Consider the following 24,416-nt stretch of genomic DNA (forward strand, 5'->3'; position numbering starts at 1 on the left):
CCTGATAGTAGACGAATTTTCAGTACCAGTTCGGCAAGTAAAGGAGTGAAGGCGACATTGTGTTCCTGGTAGCCAGACTTTGTGCCAATATCTTGGGTTAGATACCACATCTCAATGTATGAAGTGAAGCCGAGCTAGGTGCTGCGCTAGCAAAACATTATACTCTTGTTTGGGACGGTGGCGCTTCAAATCCTCGTCCAGCCATCCGGGTTTATGATTTCCGTAGTTTCCCTGAATCGCTACTGGCTAATGGCGTCATGGTTTGATTGAAGAACAAGGCCGATTTTCTTCCTCATTCTTCCTCTAATACGAGCTTGTGCGACAACCCTAAGTACTTCGTCGTCGAAGGTAGATTAAGCTTTAATCTTGTGTTCTTAATTCATTAATTCTCCATGGATTGACCACATGTCACAATGTTGACGGTGATTCCTCCGCCCAATGGAACTTTAATATCGGCGGAACCAGTGATTTTGCGTGTCTGTTCCAGGTTCCACTCTCTTCTTTCTCTCATCATAATTAACATCACAAACTCGGACCGCACTCTACGCTCATCACAGGCACACAGAGGCACTTACTATCATCCAACGCAAAGAGAACATGTCCAGTGAATTTCAACAAATAAAGTCTTTTCAGAATTAGTCGGCTAAACTCCTAGGCTATGAAACAGTTAACAATGCCATATGACGTTTCCTGAATTTCATTGGCTCATCTGCTCGCACTTATGTCCAATATTCTTTCCGTGAAGTGTGAGGCACAGTGCGAATCACAGGTCATCTAACGCAGTTGCATATTGTTAGTGCTCTTACAAGTGCTGTTCGAAATTTAAAATAAGCTGGTGATTGCTTTTTGGGGCTTGTTGCCCAAACTTGTATTGTAACTTACATTTCTATAAAATTTGAACTGTCTTCCCTTCAGCACTATAGAAATATCGTCGTTAAAATCGAACTGTTTGGATTGTGTCCTTCTATACCTCTGCCCCCTTCCCCCTTCCCCTTTCCTCGTCAGATCTTTAACTTAATATCCATAATTTTGAGATCCTCCCTGTTTAAACTCTGAAAGACGAAAAACTTTCCATTTTTCATTATCTGTCACCGAAATATTGTAAGATAACGTTTTCGCTCTCTTATAATGTTTTCTTCTGGTTCTGTTCGTCTTTCTTTGTTTATCCACGTCTTTCCGTGCACTCACAAAATATTTAGAGAATACGAGATACGAAGTTGTGTATTGGCCCTTGGCGGTAAAGCCAACTGATGATAAAATCAGTAATATGGTGGTCTCTCATTTTCTTTTTCGTTATCTCGATCGTCGACTCACGCCACGCCGTTTCCGCAATTTTCTCGTTCACGAACCGTTTGAAACTCTTCCCATCACAGGTCCGCGAGCATATGTTTTCGAATTAAAAGCATCTCATGTGCTTAATATTAAAAATCGTCTTTTGTTTTACACACAACGTAAATCCCATCCATATCTGAACTGTAGCTTCGGAAATTTTTCAGTAAGCTTGTATCACCGAAATAAAGTCGTTGAAAATCGCAAAAACGAAATCGTTACTCTTTCATTTATCCAACTGACAAACAGTGCAGTCAATTGGAAATCTACCTGACTTGTGCAGAAGCATAGTCTGAAACGCAGACCACGACGTACAAAACAACATAAATATCAGTACGGTTTTTGATATTTAACCTTCGCTGCCACTAGACATCTCTGCAACTCATAATGAATTATTTTTATAAGATTTTTAATGTGATTACTTCTCAAAGGAAGATAAGTGTTCTGCGATGTTACAAGTTCATTCCTATGACTGGAACTGCAGTTGAAGTTTGGCGTCGCTTGTTGTTTCTGTTGTTTCGCTTTTCACAGATCCTACTCTGCCGCCGATCGACGATATTCTGCAGCTGGTCTCGCGTAGTCCATAGACGCCGATGAACTTTTCCACTCTGTTGACTGTACTGCACTTCGCGTTGGCTTAGAATCGTCTGCTGTAACATAAAGGACGATGAAAAACAGGGCGTTGGCGCAGCGTATATGGTATATTCAACGTAGCGCGACTCCACTGCGGCTGTATAAGCACCGACACGTAGGCAAGAGATTAGTGTGGCATCCGTGTCTTACCGACGAGTGTGCGCTAATGCAGAAACGTGAACTGTGGCGATGTTATTACCAAATGCGTCTAAACAGGGCCAACGTGCTGTTGGTTTTTTCATGGCTGCCGAAAAACAAACAATGGTGGACGTCCATCTGAGAATAAGTAACATGAATGAGGCAGCATGTCTGTCGAAAACCACCGTTGTGGGACGCTGCGCCGAGTGCCGCACTGATCGCGATCGGACGCAAAACACCGGTCGATCTGAGAGGCCATCCTCATCGGTTACGGACAACATGGTACCTCCACGACTGGGGAACATTACTGCGCAATGTTGGAGAAATTACGGCGCGCCCCCCTTCTAACAGCCGTGTACCGCAAGTCTCTAGAGGAACGGAAGGTTCCAAATGATTGGAAAAGAGCACAGGTAGTCCCAGTCTTCAAGAAGGTTCGTCGAGCAGATGCGCAAAACTATAGATCTATATCTCTGACGTCGATCTGTTGTAGAATTTTAGAACATGTTTTTTGCTCGAGTATCATGTCATTTTTGGAAACCCAGAATCTACTATGTAGGAATCAACATGGAATCCGGAAACAGCGATCGTGTGAGACCCAACTCGCTTTATTTGTTCATGAGACCCAGAAAATATTAGATACAGGCTCCCAGGTAGATGCTATTTTCCTTGGCTTCCGGAAGGCGTTCGATACAGTTCCGCACTGTCGCCTGATAAACAAAGTAAGAGCCTACGGAATATCAGACCAGCTGTGTGGCTGGATTGAAGAGTTTTTAGCAAACAGAACACAGCATGTTCTTATCAATGGAGAGACGTCTACAGACGTTAAAGTAACCTCTGGCGTGCCACAGGGGAGTGTTATGGGACCATTGCTTTTCACAATATATATATAAATGACCTAGTAGATAGTGTCGGAAGTTCCATGCGGCTTTTCGAGGATGATGCTGTAGTATACAGAGAAGTTGCAGCATTAGAAAATTGTAGCGAAATGCAGGAAGATCTGCAGCGATAGGCACTTGGTGCAGGGAGTGGCAACTGACCCTTAACATAGACAAATGTAATGTATTGCGAATACATAGAAAGAAGGATCCTTTATTGTATGATTATATGATAGCGGAACAAAGACTGGTAGCAGTTACTTCTGTAAAATATCTGGGAGTATGCGTGCGGAACGATTTGAAGTGGAATGATCATATAAAATTAATTGTTGGTAAGCCGGGTACCAGGTTGACATTCATTGGGAGAGTCCTTAGAAAATGTAGTCCATCAACAAAAAGAGGTGGCTTACAAAACACTCGTTCGACCTATACTTGAGTATTGCTCATCAGTGTGGGATCCGTACCAGATCGGGTTGACGGAGGAGATAGAGAAGATCCAAAGAAGAACGGCGCATTTCGTCACAGGGTTATTTGGTAAGCGTGATAGCGTTACGGAGATGTTTAACAAACTCAAGTGGCAGACTCTGCAAGAGAGGCGCTCTGCATCGCGGTGTAGCTTGCTCGCCAGGTTTCGAGAGGGTGCGTTTCTGGATGAGGTATCGAATATATTGCTTCCCCCTACTTATACCTCCCGAGGAGATCATGAATGTAAAATTAGAGAGATTAGAGCGCGCACGGAGGCTTTCAGACAGTCGTTCTTCCCGCGAACCATACGCGACTGGAACAGGAAAGGGAGGTAATGACAGTGGCACGTGAAGTGCCCTCCGCCACACACCGTTGGGTGGCTTGCGGAGTATAAATGTAGAAGTAGATGTAGATGTAGATGAAATTAAGACGAAATATCCGGGTAAACTGCGACAGGGAGTGCTGGTGATTCATGATAATGCAGTTTCTCATATCGAAAATGTCATAACATAAAAGTTACGCCAACGGAAGTGGGAGACATTCGAGCACTCACCCTATGGTCCTGCTCTATCGATCTGGACTGTACGGCCTTCGAGCGGAAAGTTTTTGATCGTCCCTTATACCTGCTCGCATTTCGTCACTTTTTATTTCAGAGCACCCACAAGTATTAAATAGTTCTTGGCCCAGGACGTTTAGCAATATCAACATTTTTCACTGGATATACGGCTTTTCTAGTGGGAGGTGGGAAAATGTACCACACCATTCGATACACAAGAGAAGGGCAAGAGATTTAACAAACACTTTGCTTTAAGAAACCAAAGCATATGCCTGTGTAGATATATCAACGCATAAGCAATGAAGACAAGGCAAAGTTATTCCTGTTCAAAATATAGATTTAGTGCGCTCAGTTTCGAGATTTTAGCACCCGTTCAAATTTCCTCTTGGACTAGTGAATTATAAGCATACAAGAAAATTCATTTCTGTATGCTAAAATGTAAGTAAATAGTTCTAAATTGAACATCCAAGCCGCTTTGCTCTTTTGCGCGTTGTGTAATAAGCTTACCGTCAGTGTTCTGCGTGGGTTTCGCTGAGAACAACATAGCGTGCTCAGTACACCATTCTAGCGACTAAGCAGCACTGTGAACGTTGATACAAAATCTCTACGAGAAATGGAAAACAAAAAACTGTGTGAGGCACAAAAAACTGTGTGAGGCACATTGATATATATCGTAAGTTATGAGAGTTTATTTGCCTATGGCTTAAAAATGTTAAAAGCACAGTACTGAAGAGACTTTTAACTGTAAAACTTCATCTGAACTCAGTGGACACTTGACATACTGATGGTGTATGATATAACAAATCTGTAGATCCAAATTTTAAGAATTCTGAAGCAAATGATTTGGCGGAACAGCCTTTTGTAATTTTCTCCTAATGGCTGAATATTTTTATACGTGTATTGACGAACTGGAGTCGCTTAAAAATTCAGGTCTTCTTCCTGTGTTGTTTCGTATTTTTTTCAGTATTCCTACATCTCCTCCTCATGTTATCTTTTCCTTTGTTCTGCCTATGTAGTTCCTAATTTCTTCTTTATTATACTTGAAAGCAGTCTGAATTTTATATTCTGTTCTCAGAAAAATTGTTTTCTGTTACTTTCAATATTTAGATGAGGTTTCTTTCCTTGTTCATGGATTCCATGACAGTGTTGATTTCTTTCTCCAGAAATATAGGAATAAGTAAAGACTTGAAGCTGCCAAGGGTTCTAAGTACAACTTTATTTTGATGACCGGTTTCGGCAGTCACGTTGCCGTCATCAGATCTTGTGCAATTGAACCTCAGTGCATCTCCATCACACGTACAATACACTGTGTCATCTGATAGGATGCAGCATACACGACATTTTTCAGTTCGCCTTGGTTTATACTTGGCACGCCGAAATACATTGAGGAGACAGAAGTTATGGGATAGCGATACGCATGTGTACAGATGGCGGTAATATCGAGTGCACAAGGTATAAAAGGACAGTACACTGTCGGAACTGTCATTTGTACTCAGGTGAACATGTGAAAAGGTTTCTGATGTGCTTAAGGCCGCACAACGGGAATTCACAGACTTTGAACGCGGAATGGTAGTTGCAACTAGACGCATGGGGCATTCCGTTTCGAAAATCTTTAGGTAATTCAATATTGTGAAGTCCACAGTGTCAAGAGTCCGCTGAGAATACTAAATTTCAAGCTTTACCTCTCATCACGGACAACGTAATGGCCGAAGGTCTTTACTTAACCAACTGAACAACCGAGAACAGCGGCGTTGGCATAGAGTTGTCATTGTTAACGGACAAGCAAAATTTGAATGAAATAACCGCAGAAATCAATGTGGAACCTACTACAGACGTACCGGTTAGGGCAGCGCAGCGGAATTTGGCATTAATGAGCTATGGCAGCAGGCGACCGAAGCAAGTGCCTTTGCTAACAGCACGACATTTCCTGCAGCGCCACACCTCTGGTCGTGATCATGTAAGTCGGACATTATACGACTGGAAAATCACGGCCTGGTCAGATGAGTCCTGATTTCAACTGGTAAGAGCTGATGGTGAGCTTCGAATGTGGGGCAGACCCCACAAAGCCATGGACCCAAGTTGTTAACAAGGCACTGTGCAAACTAGTGATGGCTCCATAATTCTGTGGGCTGTGTTTACATGGAATTAACTGGATCCTCTGGTTAAACAGAACCGATTATTGACTTGAAATAGTTGTGTTCGGTTACTTTGAGTTCATTTGCAGCCATTCATGGACTTCATGACTTTGCGCCACGTCCCCGGGCCACAATTGTTCGCGACTGGCTTGAATAATACCACTGAATATTTATGGGACATCATCGAGAGGTCAGTTCGTGCTCAAAATCGTGCGACAGCAACACTGTCGTAATTATGAACGGCCATAGAGGCAGCGAGGCTCAATATATCTGTAGAAGACTTGTAACGACTTTTTGAGTCCATGCCACATCTAGCTGCTGCTCAATGCCGGGAAAAAGGAGATCAGACGAGACTTTTGTCACCTTAGCGTATCTCGTTCTTCATGTTCCTGGAATCACTTTTATGTTCCGATGCGGTATATTGTACATATCATGGAGATGCAGTTCCATGTAGCATTACCCCACTTCTCCCTTTCTCAATTATACTCCTCTCTTATATACATGGAGAAACAATGCACTGGTGGGCGGTTTGTGGGTTTAAATCACCTCGGGGTATGACCTTGCAGTGCACTTGACTCATAGTCGTCGCACGGTGGCGCTGGCAGCAGTCCACATTCACAGAGGTGTATTTGTGCATGTCAGAGTACGGTGCAGCGAGTAAGTGTGCAGACGTTTTCAGACATCCTAATGATGGCTATGTGTTGAAAATGGCTTAAACAACACATATTGATGACGTTATGAGGGATAGAATACTAGGGCGACTTGAGGCTGGCCAAACACAGGAGGTCGTAGCACAGGCCCTCCGTGTGCCACAAAGTGAGATGTCAAGATTTTGACAATAATTCCAACAGACAGGAAACGCGTCCAGGCGCTACAGTACGGGACGTTCACAGTGTATAACATCACAAGAAGACCAATATCTCACCATTAGTGCCCGCAGATGGCCACGGAGTACTGCAGGTAGCCTTGCTCGGGACCTTACCGCAGCCAATGGAACAGTTGCCTCCAGACACACTGTCTACAGACGACTGGAGAGACATGGTTTATCCGTCCATAGACCTGCAAGGTGCATTCCACTGACCTCTGGTCACAGGAGAACCCGTAAAGCCTGGTGTCAAGAACACAGTATATGGTCATTGGAACAGTGGTCCCAGGTTATGTTCACGGACGAATCGAAGTATAGTCTGAACAGTGATTCTCGCTCGGTTTTGATCTGGCGTGAACCAGGAATCAGATACCAACCCCTTAATGTCCTTGAAAGAGACCTGTGTGGAGGTTGTGGTTTGATGGTGTGGGGTGGGATTATGATTGGTGCACGTAAACACCTCCATGTCTTTGACAGAGGAACTGTAAAAGGTCAGGTGTATCGGGATGTCATTTTGCACCAGTATATCTACCTTTTCTGGGATGCAGTGGATCCCACCTTCCTCCTGATGGGTGATAACACACGGCCCCACCGAGCTGCCATCGTGGAGGAGTATCTTGAAACAGAAGATATCAGGTGAATGGAGTGGCCTGCCTGTTCTACAGACTTAAACTCCATCAATCACGTCTGGGATGCTCTCGGTCGCCGTATCGCTGCACGTCTTCAAACCACAAGAACACTTCAGGAGCTCCCACAGGCACTGGTGCAAGAATGGGAGGCTATACCCCAGCAGCTGCTCGCCCACCTGATCCAGAGTATGCCAACCCGTTGTGCTTGCTGTATACTTATCACGAATACTGTGGACTTAAAGATCTGTGTCATGTGTGTTCCCTATGTGCCTATGCTATTAGCACCAGTTTTGTGGAGTGACACGTTGTGTGGCACCACATTCTGCAATTATCCTTAATTTATGAGTATATATATATATATATATATATATATATAGAGTGTTTCAAAAAGGTACGGCCAAACTTTCAGGAAAAATTCCTCACACACAAATAAAGAAAAGATGTCATGTGGACATGTGTCAGGAAACGCTTAATTTCCATGTTAGAGCTCATTTTAGTTTCGTCAGTATGTTCTTCCACCTACGCTCAATGGAGCACGTTATCATGATTTCATACGGCATTCTCTACCTGTGCTGCTAGAACATGTGCCTTTACAAGTACGACACAACATGTGGTTCATGCACGATGGAGCTACTGCACATTTCAGTCGAAGTGTTCGTACGCTTCTCAACAACAGATTCGGTGACCGATGGATTGGTAGAGGTGGACCAATTCCATGACCTCCACGCTCTCCTGACCTCAACCCTCTTGACTTTCATTTATGGGGGCATTTGAAAGCTCTTGTCTACGCAACCCCGGTACCAAATGTAGAGACTCTTCGTGCTCGTATTATGGACAGCTGTAATACAATGCGCTATTCTTCAGGGCTGCATCAGGGATTCCATGCGACGGAGGGTGGATGCATGTATCCTCGCTAATAGAGGACATTTTGAACATTTCCTGTAACAAAGTGTTTGAAGTCACGCTGGTACGTTCTGTTGTTGTGTGTTTCCATTCCATGATTAATGTGATTTGAAGAGAAGTAATAAAATGAGCTCTAACATGGAAAGTAAGCGTTTCCGGACACATGTCCACATAACATATTTTCTTTCTTTGTGTGTGAGGAATGTTACCTGAAAGTTTGGCCGTACCTTTTGGGGTGGGGCAAATAAAAGTGGCATGGAAGAGAGGATACGATTGGACGTGAAAGTGTGGATATAATGGAGGAACAAAAGACAAACAGTTATTTCAAACATGATGGAGGAACTGCCTATATAGCCGGCCGAACATTGGAGGATGTTTTTGTAATCTTCACGCCTGACAGTTAGCAGAAGTCAGTCTTGTCGCGGCCCTAGCTCGCCACCCAGGTCACCTTATCTGTTAGTATTCGATTACTTTTTACGGTGAGCCCCCAAATCTAGGACGTATCGCAACAACCCTAACAGCTTCCAAAAATTGCAGCAGAACATTTCGGATGAGATTGCACCAATTCCAGCAATCCAGCTACGATCCTCCAGAGCTCAAAAGTGTCAAGAGATGAATGGAGGTCACTTTAAAAATCTGCTATAGTCAGATTAGCACTATGTTTCCTTTCCTCTACTGTGTTTCTTTGTATTCTGCATGTCTGTTCTCTGGGCTACTTTTATTTTCCCCGTCCTGTATAAGATCTGATGATGGCAACTTAGGTTGCCCAAACTGGTCATCAAAGTAAATTTGTATTTAGCGATCCCAGTTGTTTGAATTTTTTACTTCTGCATTTCACATTATTATTGTAGACAGTTGCCATACCTGAATAACGTAAAGCTTGTACAACAGGAATATTTGTTCTGCTAGCCTGTTGACATTCATGTAATGAAGACGTTTCAAGGACATTAACCTTCACTTTGCTGTTGTTTCTGATATTTCGTCTACATTTTGATAGATCTTCTAGTTACTTCTCATTTTCCAAACTCTGGTGTTTTTCTAATAATATGTCTTCCAAGTATATTTATTTTCTGCACCTTACAGTTCATGTTAAATCCACATGCATATAAATATTCCGGTTTTACCATCTCAGAGAGAGACAGACTCCAAGTATTCAATGGACAGAGGGTACGACTGATCAACATGCTAGTGGCAATACCCCGGAAACACCAGTAAAATTCCAAGCAAACGACCTTGTCTTGATTTGGGATTTCTGGGACGCCTGTTGCTTTTCTGCGCATTAAAATTAAAACTTCAAACTCTGAACATTATATTTCCTAGTTTGTAACTTTAATAACCACTTGTGTATTAAGGATATTCCCAAGAGAATTTTTTTGCTCTTTCTCAACACGTTCTATTCTTATTGAAGCTAATGCCTTTGCAGACTGCGCTTTCATACGGTAAGCACGTCGTAATTAAGATCGGATAGCAGATGTATTTAATTAGTAAGTTACATGTTTCATCGATCATTTGAACTATTTTTGGCGAAATATTGTGGAATAAGCCAGTTTACAGGATATGCGTACATTATTAGCACTTAACATTAATGAAAATATTACTTTTTAAACCTTCGTATGCAAATACACTTAAAACAATCGTTTTTTGCTAGCTATCAGCTTTTAAGTAGGAATTCGTTAGTGGAATAGACGTAGTTGTCAGGAGAAATTATTTTAAGTTAGAGTTCAAACTAGATTTGCTACATGTCAGACATTTTATGTTATTGGATAAATGTTAAAAATTTTTTGTTGCTGCATATTGAACTCCTTTCTGAGCCACTGAAAGCTTTAGTAACTGGTAAAAATTGACGCATGGTGCAGGGAATGGCAATTGAATCTCAATGTAGACAAGTGTAATGTGCTGAGAATACACAGAAAGATAGATCCCTTATCATTTAGCTACAAAATAGCAGGTCAGCAACTGGAAGCAGTTAATACCATAAATTATCTGGGAGTACGCATTAGGAGTGATTTAAAATGGAATGATCATATAATGTTGATCGTCGGTAAAGCAGATGCCAGACTGAGATTCATTGGAAGAATCCTAAGGAAATGCAATCCGAAAACAAAGGAAGTAGGTTACAGTACGCTTGTTCGCCCACTGCTTGAATACTGCTCAGCAGTGTGGGATCCGTACCAGATAGGGGTGATACAAGACATAGAGAAGATCCAACGGAGAGCAGCGCGCTTCGTTACAGGATCATTTAGTAATCGCGAAAGCGTTACGGAGATGATAGATAAACTCCAGTGGAAGACTCTGCAGGAGAGACGCTCAGTAGCTCGGTACGGGCTTTTGTCAAAGTTTCGAGAACATACCTTCACCGAAGAGTCAAGCAGTATATTGCTCCCTCCTACGTATATCTCGCGAAGAGACCATGAGGATAAAATCAGAGAGATTAGAGCCCACACAGAGGCATACCGACAATCCTTCTTTCCACGAACAATACGAGACTGGAATAGAAGGGAGAACCGATAGTGGTACTCAAGGTACCCTCCGCCACACACCGTCAGGTGGCTTGCGGAGTATGGATGTAGATGTAGATGTAGATGTAGATGTAAAAAGGTGACTTTTCCCCTTCGTGTTATAGGTATGGACATCACTGTTCTTCTCAAATGGAGGCTATTATTTGTGATGAATTTCACTATCGAATTTATATATTTGTACACCTCCTTGAAGAGGTACATACATGACGTTCATGGGTGAACACCACACATTATTCTTACTGCTCTCTTTTGCGCAATCAGAACTTCTTTGAGTTCCCACATAATATTATTTCATAAGACATTATTAAGCGGAAATATGCAAAATATATCAAGAGGTTAACTCATATGTTTCCAAGACTAGCAAATATACGAAGAGCGAAAGTAGATGAACTTAATAGTTTGAGAAGCTCACTAATATGCTTCTTCCAGTTCACGTTTTCATCAAAACATATACCTAAAAATTTGGAGTATTCTGCCCCGTGTATTGACTCCTGCTGATGTACTACATCAATTGTTGGTACGAATATATTTGCTATACAGAACTGAATGTAATGTGTTTCTTCAAACTTTTTCTGAGAACCCTTCAATAATTCTTTGAAAAACGTATTTCATAATCTCTTCTGTTGTTTTCTCTGTACTGGGATGAGTTATGAAACGAGTATCATCTGCAAAATTTACCACTTATGCTTGTTGCATGTCAAGTGGAAGGCCATTCACGTATGTAAAGAAAAGGAGCGGATCCAAAGTTGAACGCTGTGGAACTGCCTTTGTGATTTCTTCCCAATCAGTAACATTTTCTACCCTTCCGACATGGTTTCCTGCCTTTTGTATTCTGTTTGTTAAGCATGATTTAGATCGGCTGTGCGTCAAGCCGTGGATGGCATAAAACTTCTGAGCTCTTCTAACAGACTAACATGATCTAAACGATAAAGCGCTTTGGAAAGATCACAAAAAAGCTCAAACTGACGATATTTTATTATTTAAAGCTTGTACTATTTGTTGAGTATATGTTTAAATAGCATTCTCAAGTCGAGCAGTTATATGTACGAGAGAGAGAAGGAGAAAGGAGAAAGGAAGAAGAAGGAATAACGTCAGAGAGCCTAGAAAAGAAAGGAATTGAAAAGGTCTGGAAACAGAGGGCAGTCACGTTAGACTAAGGTGGGCAGCGCTATCTGAAATGCGGCAGCGTGTGTGACGAACTGCGGTAGCGTGGCCACAGTTTCACGGCTCATTGGCCGCGTGACCACTTAGGCGCAGATCGGCGGCGTATCTGCGGGGCATAAAATTCAGCACCGGTACTCGTGCCGAGTCAGACGGACACGCTCTGACGTTTCAACCGAAATCACTTTTTGCAATCAAGGTCACCACTCGATGCCAAAAGCTCAGACCTGAAAGGAATAGCTACCGCTGGCTTACTCTTCATACAGAACCAATTATTGTGCACCAAGACTAGTTCCACCGATAACACGATAAGCTAAATCACGTGTTTCGTACAAATGGAGGATTCGATCTTTAATAGCTTCTGACATTTATCTGAAGTGAAATTTACTACATGAAGATGATAATACACTAACAGAAATGGACCGTAAGTCAGATTTTCATTAAACGCTGTGGAAAAGTTCATCACACAACGAGTATTAAATGATTAAATTTTCTTTACATTCCGAACTGATGTCCATCGTCAACATCAGAATAAGCTTTAACCAGCACAGGAACAAATACATTCTTCTACGCGTTCTGGCGTGGAAGCAAACAACCATCGAATGTCATCTTGAGGGATCAGTTAACGAAGACTACTGGCTGGAGAGTGATATGGAAGTACACGTCTTCCCACCGCATCCCAGATGTGTTCCGTTGGTGACACATCAGGGGACCGGCAAGGCTAGTGAAGGATCTGTTCGTTCCTCAAGGCGTTGTAGTATGATCTGCAGTGTCGGGTTTTGCATTATTCCGGTTGGAATATGCCATTTGGTACGTTGGTCATGATCCGTAAGACAACAAGGATTACCGTACTTGCCACATACTGGCGAGAATTCAGCTTTCCTTCAACAATTACCAAAATAGTTGTGCTGTCACAGCCAATAGCACCGCACACAATGAATCTAGAATTTGGAGAGGTATGGGTCTCCAGATTCATTGGTTCCTATGATCTTAAAACAGGTCGTCCACGGACATGGGAGCTTCGATCTGACTGCCACAAGCAAAAGTGAGACTTATGGATGAACACCGACGATTGCATTTTTTCTGCGTACCAAGTATATCGCGTATCCCTCGGCGAGATTATCAACCGTAGGAAGGACAACACTTGCGTTATCAGCGCATTTAATCTATGGGTGCCCGACACATAAACTTAATTCCGTGGGCTTGCAGACAGTGCACTGTCCACGAACAACTGCGTCAGGATTGTACTGAGAGTGACTCGATTTGGGGAAAAAAATTCGATACCCGAAACAATTGCCGTGGGCAACAAAGTGGTGTTGGTGGTATACCCAGCGAATCCAGCGAGAATGAGTCCACCGTAGTACTGATATCTTACTCAGCAGAGTTGCACTGCACGTCCCATGTAACGCCAAGAGTGGGGATCTACACGCGACAGCACCCTTTTGGCACTGTCCACTGTGCCGACACAGTACTGACCGACCGCCACTGATACTGCCAGCGCCATTATCATCGCCATCGCCATCGCCACCGCCTAGCCTACATCTTCAATGTTGGACGACGTCACACTCTTTTGATATGGAACCTGTTTTAGGCAATCGTTGACGACGTTTTATTTTCTTATATGTTCTGGACAGTATAAACTCTATTAGAGGGATATGTCAGATGCTTTGGCACTGCGTATTTACTGAGTTCAATAAATTGACCCTCCAACGATAAAACAAATCACAAGGATCGTCGTCGTCTACTGCGAATTGCAACAGCAGATAGATGGACCACAATGTGCTGAATAAGTTGTTAATTCAGTCCTGGGGAAACACGGCTGGCGAGAAACAATGACAGCTACTATCCCCGTGCCAGGAGTGGTCGCAGCAACTAGTAAGCACTTCAGCTACACCGACGCTATGCTCTGAACCACCATCACTGGTCCCACTTACAACTCAGCAATCGGAAGACTGAGCATACTACAAGGACTCCGTTACTAGTGTTGCTCACGTCCACAGGGTCCTCAGGGTCCTTTCCTCTTACCATGTCCCCAGCACTGATCGCAGCGGATATATCATGGCGTGACCACAGTGAAAAACACCTCGTCATTGTGTAATACAACAGCCGTTGCTCCACCTGTGTTTATCACACTGTAAGCTGCCCCCTGTCTTCTGAATTAGGACTTTCGTGAAACTTACTGGCAGATTAAAACTGTCCCAGACCAGGACTCTAACCCTGAGCCCTGACCTTTAGCGGGCGAGTGCTCTGCCAACTGAGCTACCTATGCAAACTCATGACCTGTCCTCACAGCTTTACTTACGCGAGTACCTCATCTCGTACTTCCCAAACTTTACAAAAGTTCTTCTGCGCAGCTAGCAGGACTAGCACTTGTGGAAGAAAGGGTACTGTGGAGACATGGCTTAGTCATAGTCTGCTGGATATTTTCCAGAATGAATTTTCACTCTTCAGCAGCGTGACTGCTAGTATGAGATACTCATGAAAGTAATGCTGTGAGGACGCGCCGTGCACTGTGTTTCGGTAGCTCAGTTGGTGCTGGTATTGTAGCTCAGCGTGTTGGGTCAGGGGGCTGGATATCTTCTATAACGAAAATATATAAAGAAACCATGTGCGTTTTTCATCAAAGGTGGCAGAGGAGTGTCGTTCGACATCCATACAGAACTGCTGACGATATGACCAAGAAAGAGATAGACAGAAAGGTAAAAAAGTTGGTAATCACTTTCTCGCGAAAAACAAAGGCTACGGGTTCGAGTCCCTGTCCGACACACAGTTTTAACCTGCTAAGAAGTTTCATATCAACTCACACCCCACTGCAGAGGGAAAATTCATTCTGTAGAGCTCGCATATTCGTGCAAGTTTCAAACAATTATTTATGATCTGACATATGACCCAAATAAGAAGAAACAGTTTAAGGTTAACAAAATCTGTATTGAATGATCATAGAGACAACAACTTTATGCAAAAGCGCAACAGGGGGAGAAAAAATCAAATGGCTCTGAGCACTATGGGACTTAACTTCTGAGGTCATCAGTCCCCTAGAACTTAGAACTACTTAAACTCAACTAACCTAAGAACATCAAACACATCCATGCCCGAGGCAGGATTCGAACCTGTGACCGTAGCGGTCGCGTGGTTCGAGACTGTAGCGCCTAGAACCGCTCGGCCACTCTGGCCGGCGGAGAAAAAAATCATTTGGTATTAAGTCCCATAGTGCTCAGAGCCATTTGAACCATTTTTTGAAGCTGAGCATGTTAAGAAACACGGCGGCGATACATAGTATCGTGAACTACACGAGACACCGAAAGCGTTGTGATACCATCCTGATCCGTGACCGCTTGCCCATCGTCCACAAACCGCGGTGATTTCGTGGAGCTAGAACCGAAGGGCATACGTTTCGTTCCACGGCGTCACACATGTGTCCAACTGTGGTGACATCAAGTGGTCTCACGTTGTGGACTGTTACTTAATCCATTGGGACAAAATTCGGGACCGGTTGGCTGGTCCATTGTCATCATGAATGTGAAGGTTGCCTGCGTTATGCTATAGACTAATTAATGCACGCATAACATTACGCAGTGGGTTGCTGTATCGTTCACGAATGACAGGCAGTCAGTCGCATTAGAGCCCCTGTTTCATGATAAGTGAAACGTCCTCTACAAGACAATAACTCCATCACGTGCTGAGCAGTTAGTGCCTTTTCGGCATGTGGATGTTATCGTCTCAGCTGTATTCGTACTATCTGATTAGCTTGTACCTCAACTAAACATTCCAGGCTATATGGGAGCTTCCTGAGTTCAGTGACGAAGTTACTGCGTCAAGCATTACTTTTTGTAATATGATGGAAGGTGGCCACTTAATGTTGCGTGCATTTTTATTCCTCCTGAATCTGGAATAAGCACTGACTGTGTCACTTATTTGGTTATGCTGTCTATTAGTGTTTCGACTGTAACACGTGGGGGTAGTGCATGTTTACCAGTGCGAGAATATTGTGAGCTCTTCTGAGATGCTAAGGTATTTGGAAACGTGTCAGATAACACAAATACTCGTTGTTAGTTTCGCTTGTTCCCGACACGCGGTTCGCGGCTCACAAAGCACTCTACTCTTCTTCTTGGCTGGTCTTCGTTCAGTAGGGAAGGCTAGCTGACTTTTCGCTTGTCCCTGTTTGCAGCAAACCATGTCAAACAGCTATTACGATCTTTGTCTGGTTCACAAGACGGAAGCTTTTGAACAACATACTTCGATGTAATACGAGTATGATGAGATGCAAATCGCTGGACGCGTTGCGTTTAGTTTCTTTACAAATGAGATTCACAGATTATTGGGTTTGCAATTTCGTGTGTTAGATGTGGGTCTTTGTTCGACTTAGCACTTGTTCTACAGCACGTGTGATCCGAAATCCATTTCAGTATAAGCATCCTAAACCTCAGAAGACTTACGCGCAGTTTATCTTACCTTTAATGAGGTATTTCTTCCATGTGAAATATTACTTTTATACGTGGTTGAAGTACTGTACGGAAAGCATTTAATGTCTATCCCTTTCAGGGCGTGAACCTATCCAGCAAATGCAGTTTTGAAATACTGTACAGAAAGCATTTAATGTTGGTCCATTTCAGTGTCTGAACATATCCACCAGTGCCTGGGAAGTGTGTATCGCATTAGATTCCGTTTACAGTTATAGCTTCAGTCTCTTCAATTTGTCATCAAGCATTCATTAACTTATATCCCCTTTCACTGAGTCACAAACTGGCCATATGGTAAGGTATCCATATCAATTTTGAATGAAATCGCTAACCGAGCTTATAAAATCCATAAGGAACACGTTGCACTAGCGCGTTGCCTTTCAAACTATCTTTCGCAAGTATTCCTCAGATCGTAATTTGTATTTAACGCTGGTGTAGTTTTCTCCAAGAACTTCAGGCGACGGAAACAAACAACTCGCACTTATTAATGTTTGTCAAATAGCAGAGATTCACAGGTCGTTAAAAATAATGAGCGACATCTACTAAGACACGTTTTCCGAGTTTTAAGAGTCCAATGAGGTGCTGTTGGTTTACACTTTGAGAAACTGAAGCTAGGCAGCCGGCCGTGGTGGCCGAGCGGTTCTAGGCGCTTCAGTCTGGAACCGTGCGACCGCTACGGTCGCAGGTTCGAATCCTGCATGGATGTGTGTGATGTCCTTAGGTTTGTTAGGTTTAAGTATTTCTAAGTTCTAGGGGACTGATGACTTCAGATGTTAAGTCCCATACCATGATGCTATGTATCGCCGCCATGATCAGCGCGCATTGGGGCACTACATGCTACTTCTTTACTAATTTTCGTTCCAAATAATAATATTTCTGCTTTCACTGGTAAATAATAGCAACACAAAATATAATGTAGGGAGGGAGTTGTACTGTGACAAAAAATAAATGTACTTTGTTAAACTCTATTCACTCGTTTTTCTTTCTACCTCGTTCCTTTCATTTTTGATAACATGAGAGTGCTAGACCATTAACACTGTTCAGTTTTACCACAACATGACAGGCTGCAGTAGTGTGGAAGCTATGACGCTGCTTAAGTAAACGTTGGTTTCATTGTATCTAAATGTTACTGTATACCTTGAAAGCAAAAGGTATAGTTTTAAAACTGATGGAAAACTTGTTGTAAAATTGGCGGGTATGGGCGTCAGGTTGATACATTGCTTACCACTGGTGCTGCTGAGCACCTGGCTGGACCACTGATGGGTCAGTGTTTGACTGTAGGCTAGGCATCTGGTTGGCAGAGGGTGCGTGATACTGTGGCCGCTAACTTGGTGGCTGGCTGGCTCATGGGGGCAGTGGACCCTGATGCCACACTGGCTTGTGAACCATACATTTGTTCTATGGATGCCATTCTCTCATATCATCCCCCTTTAGCCACTTGCCGGGCACTCACTAGGATACAGCCTCTGTATTCATCCAGAGAGAGAGAGAGAGAGAGAGAGAGAGAGAGAGAGAGAGAGAGAAATGAGGTCTATAATTAAGCAATCTACCGGTAGATGGGATGTAAATCATTACTATGTGGCATTGTGGGGTCTTTGAATGTCAATCAAGTCCCATTAGTCTTCCACACGTTAAAAAAAAATAGATCAAGTGTACCACAAGTAAATGGCGTGATACAGATTCTTTATGAACATTCATGCCCAAAACATGATAATCTGCTTAATTGCCTATGGAACGCAATAAAGCAACGATTCTATATGGCATGGATTCGATAAGTCCTTCATAGGCTCTAATAGGTGTGTGGCACAAGATGAATAACCACAGGTCACGTAATTCCCGTAAATTAAAGGCTGGTCGTTTGTGCATGCTTTGCCGATGCGCGACAGTATCCCAGCAGTTCTCCATAGGATTCGGATCAGCCGAATTCTTTGGCCAAGACACCAAAGTGAGTTCACTATCATGCTCCTCAAAGCAATCTAGCACGATTATGTCCTTGTGACACGGAAAGTTATCATGTTGGAAGAAGCCACCGCCTTCGGAGAAGGAGAAGGGATTAACGTGGTCCACAATAACGTTGTCGCAATCTACAGCAGTCGTGGTTCCTTCGATTACTACTGCAGGCCCCATGGAATCCCAGGTGAGTGTCCCTCATACTGATTAGAAATGGTCATAATGTTTTGCCCCAGCAGTGTACTGTGTGAACACTGCTGGTCATTAAAACTCGACACCGTGAAGACGGCATCGAACCAACGTTGAATCTGCGAGAACTATGGTACATGCTTCGATATGCAAGGTGCTTTTATTTCAGTAAAACACAAAGAAGCGGGTGGTTACGTTCAAAATGCAGCTATGCCCGGAAGTACAGAGCGGACTGTGATTATCGTATGGCAGTTAAATGTGGTACTTAAGCTAATGCATTAATGTGGAACGGATTTACGATGGAAAAAAGTTCCGATTTTGGCCTCCAGTTGTCAATCTGGTGCTGTGCATAATCTCGTCGACGACCCCGGTGCTCATAGTGAACAAAGCGGCCGTTAGTAATAAAATCAACATTATGCGTTTCTCACTCGTTTGACCTGTTCTGCCCTAATCCATTAGATGTGGAAACATTTTTATACGTCTTTATTGCATTCACAGAACAAGATTTGCACCTGTTGACCAGAATTGGAGCAAATTTTTCCAGCGTAAATCTGTTCCACATTAACGCATTAGAATATCTACCAAGTTCCGCTTCCATACGATAATTACACTCTCAGTGGACCACCACGAGTAGCTGCACTTTCGTTATAAAAACTTGGAACATGCAAGTAACGCCATATAAATTCTATGCATAATGCAAGATTATGTAACAAGCTCATGATTCAGAAATCGTATTTGATGTTCAGTGTTTGCGAGAAGACAGGGTTATGCATCCTGTGAGAAGGAAAAACCACTAACCGCACTAGTGGGAATTCGACAGTGGTAGTATCGCAGCCTATAGAAACTGTAGTTTATCGATCCAGGATAACGGTTCAAGCGTTGGTTGGGATCGCACGACTGTCATCCTCATATGGAATCTTTTGGTTCAGTAAGGGCATTCTCAACGTCATGCAATATCTCAGTGGCGACTAGCACCTGGGGGAAACAAACATTTCGCTCACTCGGCCGTGCAAGGTCGTACAGTCACGTAATGTATCAAGAGTGAGGAAAGTGGCTTGTTCGGTGCAAGACATGTATTGACATGCAAGTGCGACGTCTGGAGCTGCAGTGGCTTTCACCATGGCGACCATTTTAGCGGCTTCTCTTTATGTGGCAACAGAGAGAGGTAAGACGCCAGTGCTGTACCCAATGGAAAGAAGTGGCACCACCACAACTTCTGAGACGAGTCTCGGTGCTACATACAGCATCAAGAAGAACGTAACGGTGTGTGGACTCTCTGAGGAGAACGCATGTTGCCAGACTGCATTGGCGATCGTCGTACGGGTCCAAGACCCAGCGTAATGGTATGGAATACAATTGATTATGTACGACAGTCACCTCTGGTTCGCGAAGCCGGAAAATATGATTTTAGCTCTTATATTTCTAACAAGGCTGATGTTTGAGCCCTGTCTCCAAGGTCCCCCACGACGTTAACTTTCAACAAGATAATGCAAGACTGTATGTTGTTGGTGGTGTCCTGATCTAAACTGATACAGGGTTCTCCAATGGCCTTGCTGCAGTGGTCACCTGAGCTCATTTCGGCTTGGATCGCAGACAGATTGCCATTGTTGCTGCCAGAGGTGTTAGTTCTGTGTACTAAACTTCGCTTGCTATACACCTCCAAATGACCTACAAATTTAACAATGTGTTCTTACTATACTGCTTATACACAATAAGTAATATTTCCTTGTTTACTCTTCTTCCTGGAGCTGAAGTATTAAACACCAGCAAGTTTTTGTTTTCATGCACATATATTAGCGTAGCTAACATTAATCCAGTTGATGAATGGAAATGGAATGCGTTGTAAGTGCCAGATCACACATTTGTTAGGAGAGTGCAAAAACAATGTACCTCTCTCTGTACATAACTGACTTATATCAAAAAATAGTGAGAAGGCGTTCTGATACCATAGAATTATGCTGGTCACTACATCAGAGAAAAAGAGACAAATTAGCAAATAATGACTAAAAACATTGTAAGCGCAATATTAGGAAAATAACTGGTTGTAAGTGCCAACAAGAAAACTTCTACAAATTGATTCTAGCAAAGAAAATAACAGCAATCAGGCACACTTAATAATACTATCTACTTGTGCTGATAGCGCCGTTATCTGTTTCGAACCGACAGGTTCATCTTCAGACACCTGTTCCCTGTTATACTGGATGTAAGGGGTATAAGTGCAGGCACTTTTATGTATGGTACCTTAATATTTATACACATCTGTGTGGTGATTGTTTTTTCTCTACATCAAAGAGTCTTCCCACAAGCATGTCACCTAATTTACTACCTGATGTTTTCTGTACAGTCGTAACTGAACCACCAAGTGACCAATGCCTGTCAGTATGAACTAACCATTTAGCGTCCATACTTCAACACCTCACCTACTGCCCATGGGAAAATAAACATAAATGGGGCTCTTGCCACGTGAAATTGGAGGTACTAACCAACCTAAAAACAAACGAACTGTGAAAGCTACAATTATTAGCCTGCAAAAGACGTAAATATTGAAGTATTCACTACACCGTTCTCGGTCACCAATACAAATATCTGCTCTTATATCCGTTACATCCTGTATTACATTTGTTGTTCCTCAAGGTTTGTGTATTTTGTCGTTACAACTACAAGAAAATACGTGTTTTCCTCACCAGACGCGCTCCGCTTTATTGAAGTAAGGCATCATCAGTTGCCTGTAACTAAATATACTTACAATTTAGTTTGTTTCTCGATCGATAAACAGTTAACAAATTGTTGGTTTTTACTTCCAGTAATTTCTGCTTGGGTTTTCGCCCACATCAGGAAATGCTTCTTTCTTCGTTAAGCACTGATAATTGTGGTTTAATTTTACTCTGCTTTGCGGAGTTATGCATTTTTTTAGGTTTACCACAGGAAAATTTCGTAAACCATTGTTCACTATTTGTTTGTATACTTCTAAGTGTGTGTTGTGTTTTATAGTGATGGTAACATTGCCAGTAGCTTTTTTTTTATCTAAATTTTTTCTTTCCTGTGGTTTGTTATGTGTGTATTATTCTGTTTAATTATGTTTCTGTGTATTTATGCACTATGTAAGAGTAATGAAGAAATAGTGATGGAGTTTTAATTTTGTTGTTGTGAGTAGATGGGAGAGGAAGAAGCAAAGATGAATGGACATAAGAAGTGAGAGAGGGAAAGAATGGAAAAAGCGCTTCTATTTTTCATGTGATTTCTTCAATTATTTTATAGTGCCTGGTTCCCAACATTTATTTGGTCACTGCGCAACTGTATATTTTGCGTGTATATGGAAATTTTGTTGGAAATTGCAAGAACCCCTCACTCATACAGAAGCTCAGATATGTCTCAATTTAGTCGGTAAGTCTGTAAATGGTGATATAAGGGGCATACAGTATAACTGGCCACGCATTTCCACCCGCGTTTTGCGATAATTATCCCAGTCTGTCCTTTAACTGACTTAGTGAGCCGCCATGTAGGAATTCTTCCTACCTGTTACGTGGAGATGCTCTTGTTTTACGTCCCTCTGCAGAGCCGTAGCAATGCCATCGGATTTTGGAAGTGCAGTACTGCTGTCTATGTTTTACGTAATGAAGTAGGAAGAAGATTTTTGTACAAATAATTTTTACATGGAATGCCATTATGGCAGGTTTATCTAAGAAACACCCTAAAATGAACTTGTTCACACGGTGTATAAGCTAACTATTAACGGTACGAGAACATGGCCTACCACATGACTAGATCGAAAGGCATCCTATCAATTACTGCCGACTATGGCACACAATTTGTAACTTGAGCATAGTTCACGTAAGACCATACGTCTTCAGTTACAACGAAGTCATTCATTTATTTATTAATATGATCGTTTCCTAGCACTGTCAACTTACTGAAATAAAGAAATTTTACGAAATTTTTAAAGGACCATATGTCGTTAGCAGGGAGCCACAACCTGGTACAGTGGAAGTAGTACATCCAGAGTCTCATGTATAAAGGCCACATGCAATGTAATCTATGTGAAGAGATTCTGTGGTAATTAAAGGGAAACCTCAAAACTCTGACGTGCCTGAATGTCAGTTACTAGAGAGATATTCTATCTTGTAAGGTAATAAAGAGTATACACTGTGAAAGACAAACATAACCATGAAATCCATTGAAAACAGTAATTCTATTATACTGCAGAGAGAGACCATAGTTCAAAGTATTTTGAAATAATGTATGTCCAGTTCAAGTGTTTGTAAACAAAATAAATGGGTTGAATGGAACTTGAGAGGACGTGGTCTGCTGGTGTATTGCGATGTAAGGAAGGCCATTAAAAGGATCACATAGGCAGCGAGAAGCTAATGACATGTGCGGAGAACAGTTTGGGGCTGAGATAGCTGAGCCAGGTGATTATGTGACATGGTCAGTGTGACGTAAGCAGAGGCACGTCACGACCTTGACATTGGTTTACATAGCGACACTATGAATTACAGATAAATCAACAATATCAACCTAAATAGTTTAACATCAAGTGTTAATCATTGATATAAGAGCGCATTTTACGTTGTTTTCAGTTTTGCTATTTCATATACATGAAGTGAATGTATCACCACTGCAGTATTTACGGAGTAAAGAGCAAGCGGTAGGTTCCCACGCTGGCTAGCAGGGGTGATTGGCCATCTGGTACTTTCAGAGGTAGTGGGATGAGGTGCCGATGCAGAAATCGCACATGACGCCAGCAAAGTGATACGTAGGTTAGGTACATTTATTCTGGTGCATTTCAAGTAACTGCAAGTAGTTCTTAAAAAGTTGCCTTTTGCCACTCAGACATTAAATTATTAATTAAATTATTTAGGTTCATATTGTTGGTTTATCTGTAATTCATAGTGTCGCTATGTTTACCAATGTCAAGGTCGTGACGTGCCACTGCTTACGTCACACTGACCATGTCACATAATCACCTGACTCAGCTATCCAAGCCCTGAACTGTTCTCTGCACGTCATTAGCTTCTCGCTGCCTATGTGATCCCTTTAATGGCCTTCCTTACATCACAATACGTCAGCAAACCATGTCCTCTCAAGTTCCATTCGACCCCTTTATTTTGTTTACAAACACTTGAACTTGACGTACATTATTTCAAAATACTTTGAACTATGGTCTCTCTCTGCAGTATAATAGAATTACTGTTTTTCAATGGATTTCATGGTTATGTTTGTCTTTCACAGTGTATACTCTTTATTACCTTACAAGATAGAATATCTCTCTAGTAACTGACATTCAGGCAAGTCAGAGTTTTGAGGTTTCCCTTTAATTACCACAGAATCTCTTCACATAGACTACGTTGCATGTGGCCTTTATACATGAGACTCTGGATGTACTACTTCCACTGTACCAGGTTGTGCCTCCCTGCTAACGACATATGGTCCTTTAAAAATTTTGTAAAATTTCTTTATTTCAGTATCACTTTAGATGATTTCTTGTGAGCCCTTATCAGTACCAGAGCACCTACATTGTATTCCTTAGGTCTTATATTCTTGTTATGTCTCGCCTTATGAGATTCTGACTTTGCTGTTACCTTTTACAAATCTAATTTACGTTTTTCTTC

This window comes from Schistocerca cancellata, chromosome 1 (genome assembly GCF_023864275.1).
Source record: "Schistocerca cancellata isolate TAMUIC-IGC-003103 chromosome 1, iqSchCanc2.1, whole genome shotgun sequence".
NCBI classification, from domain to species: Eukaryota; Metazoa; Arthropoda; class Insecta; order Orthoptera; family Acrididae; genus Schistocerca; species Schistocerca cancellata.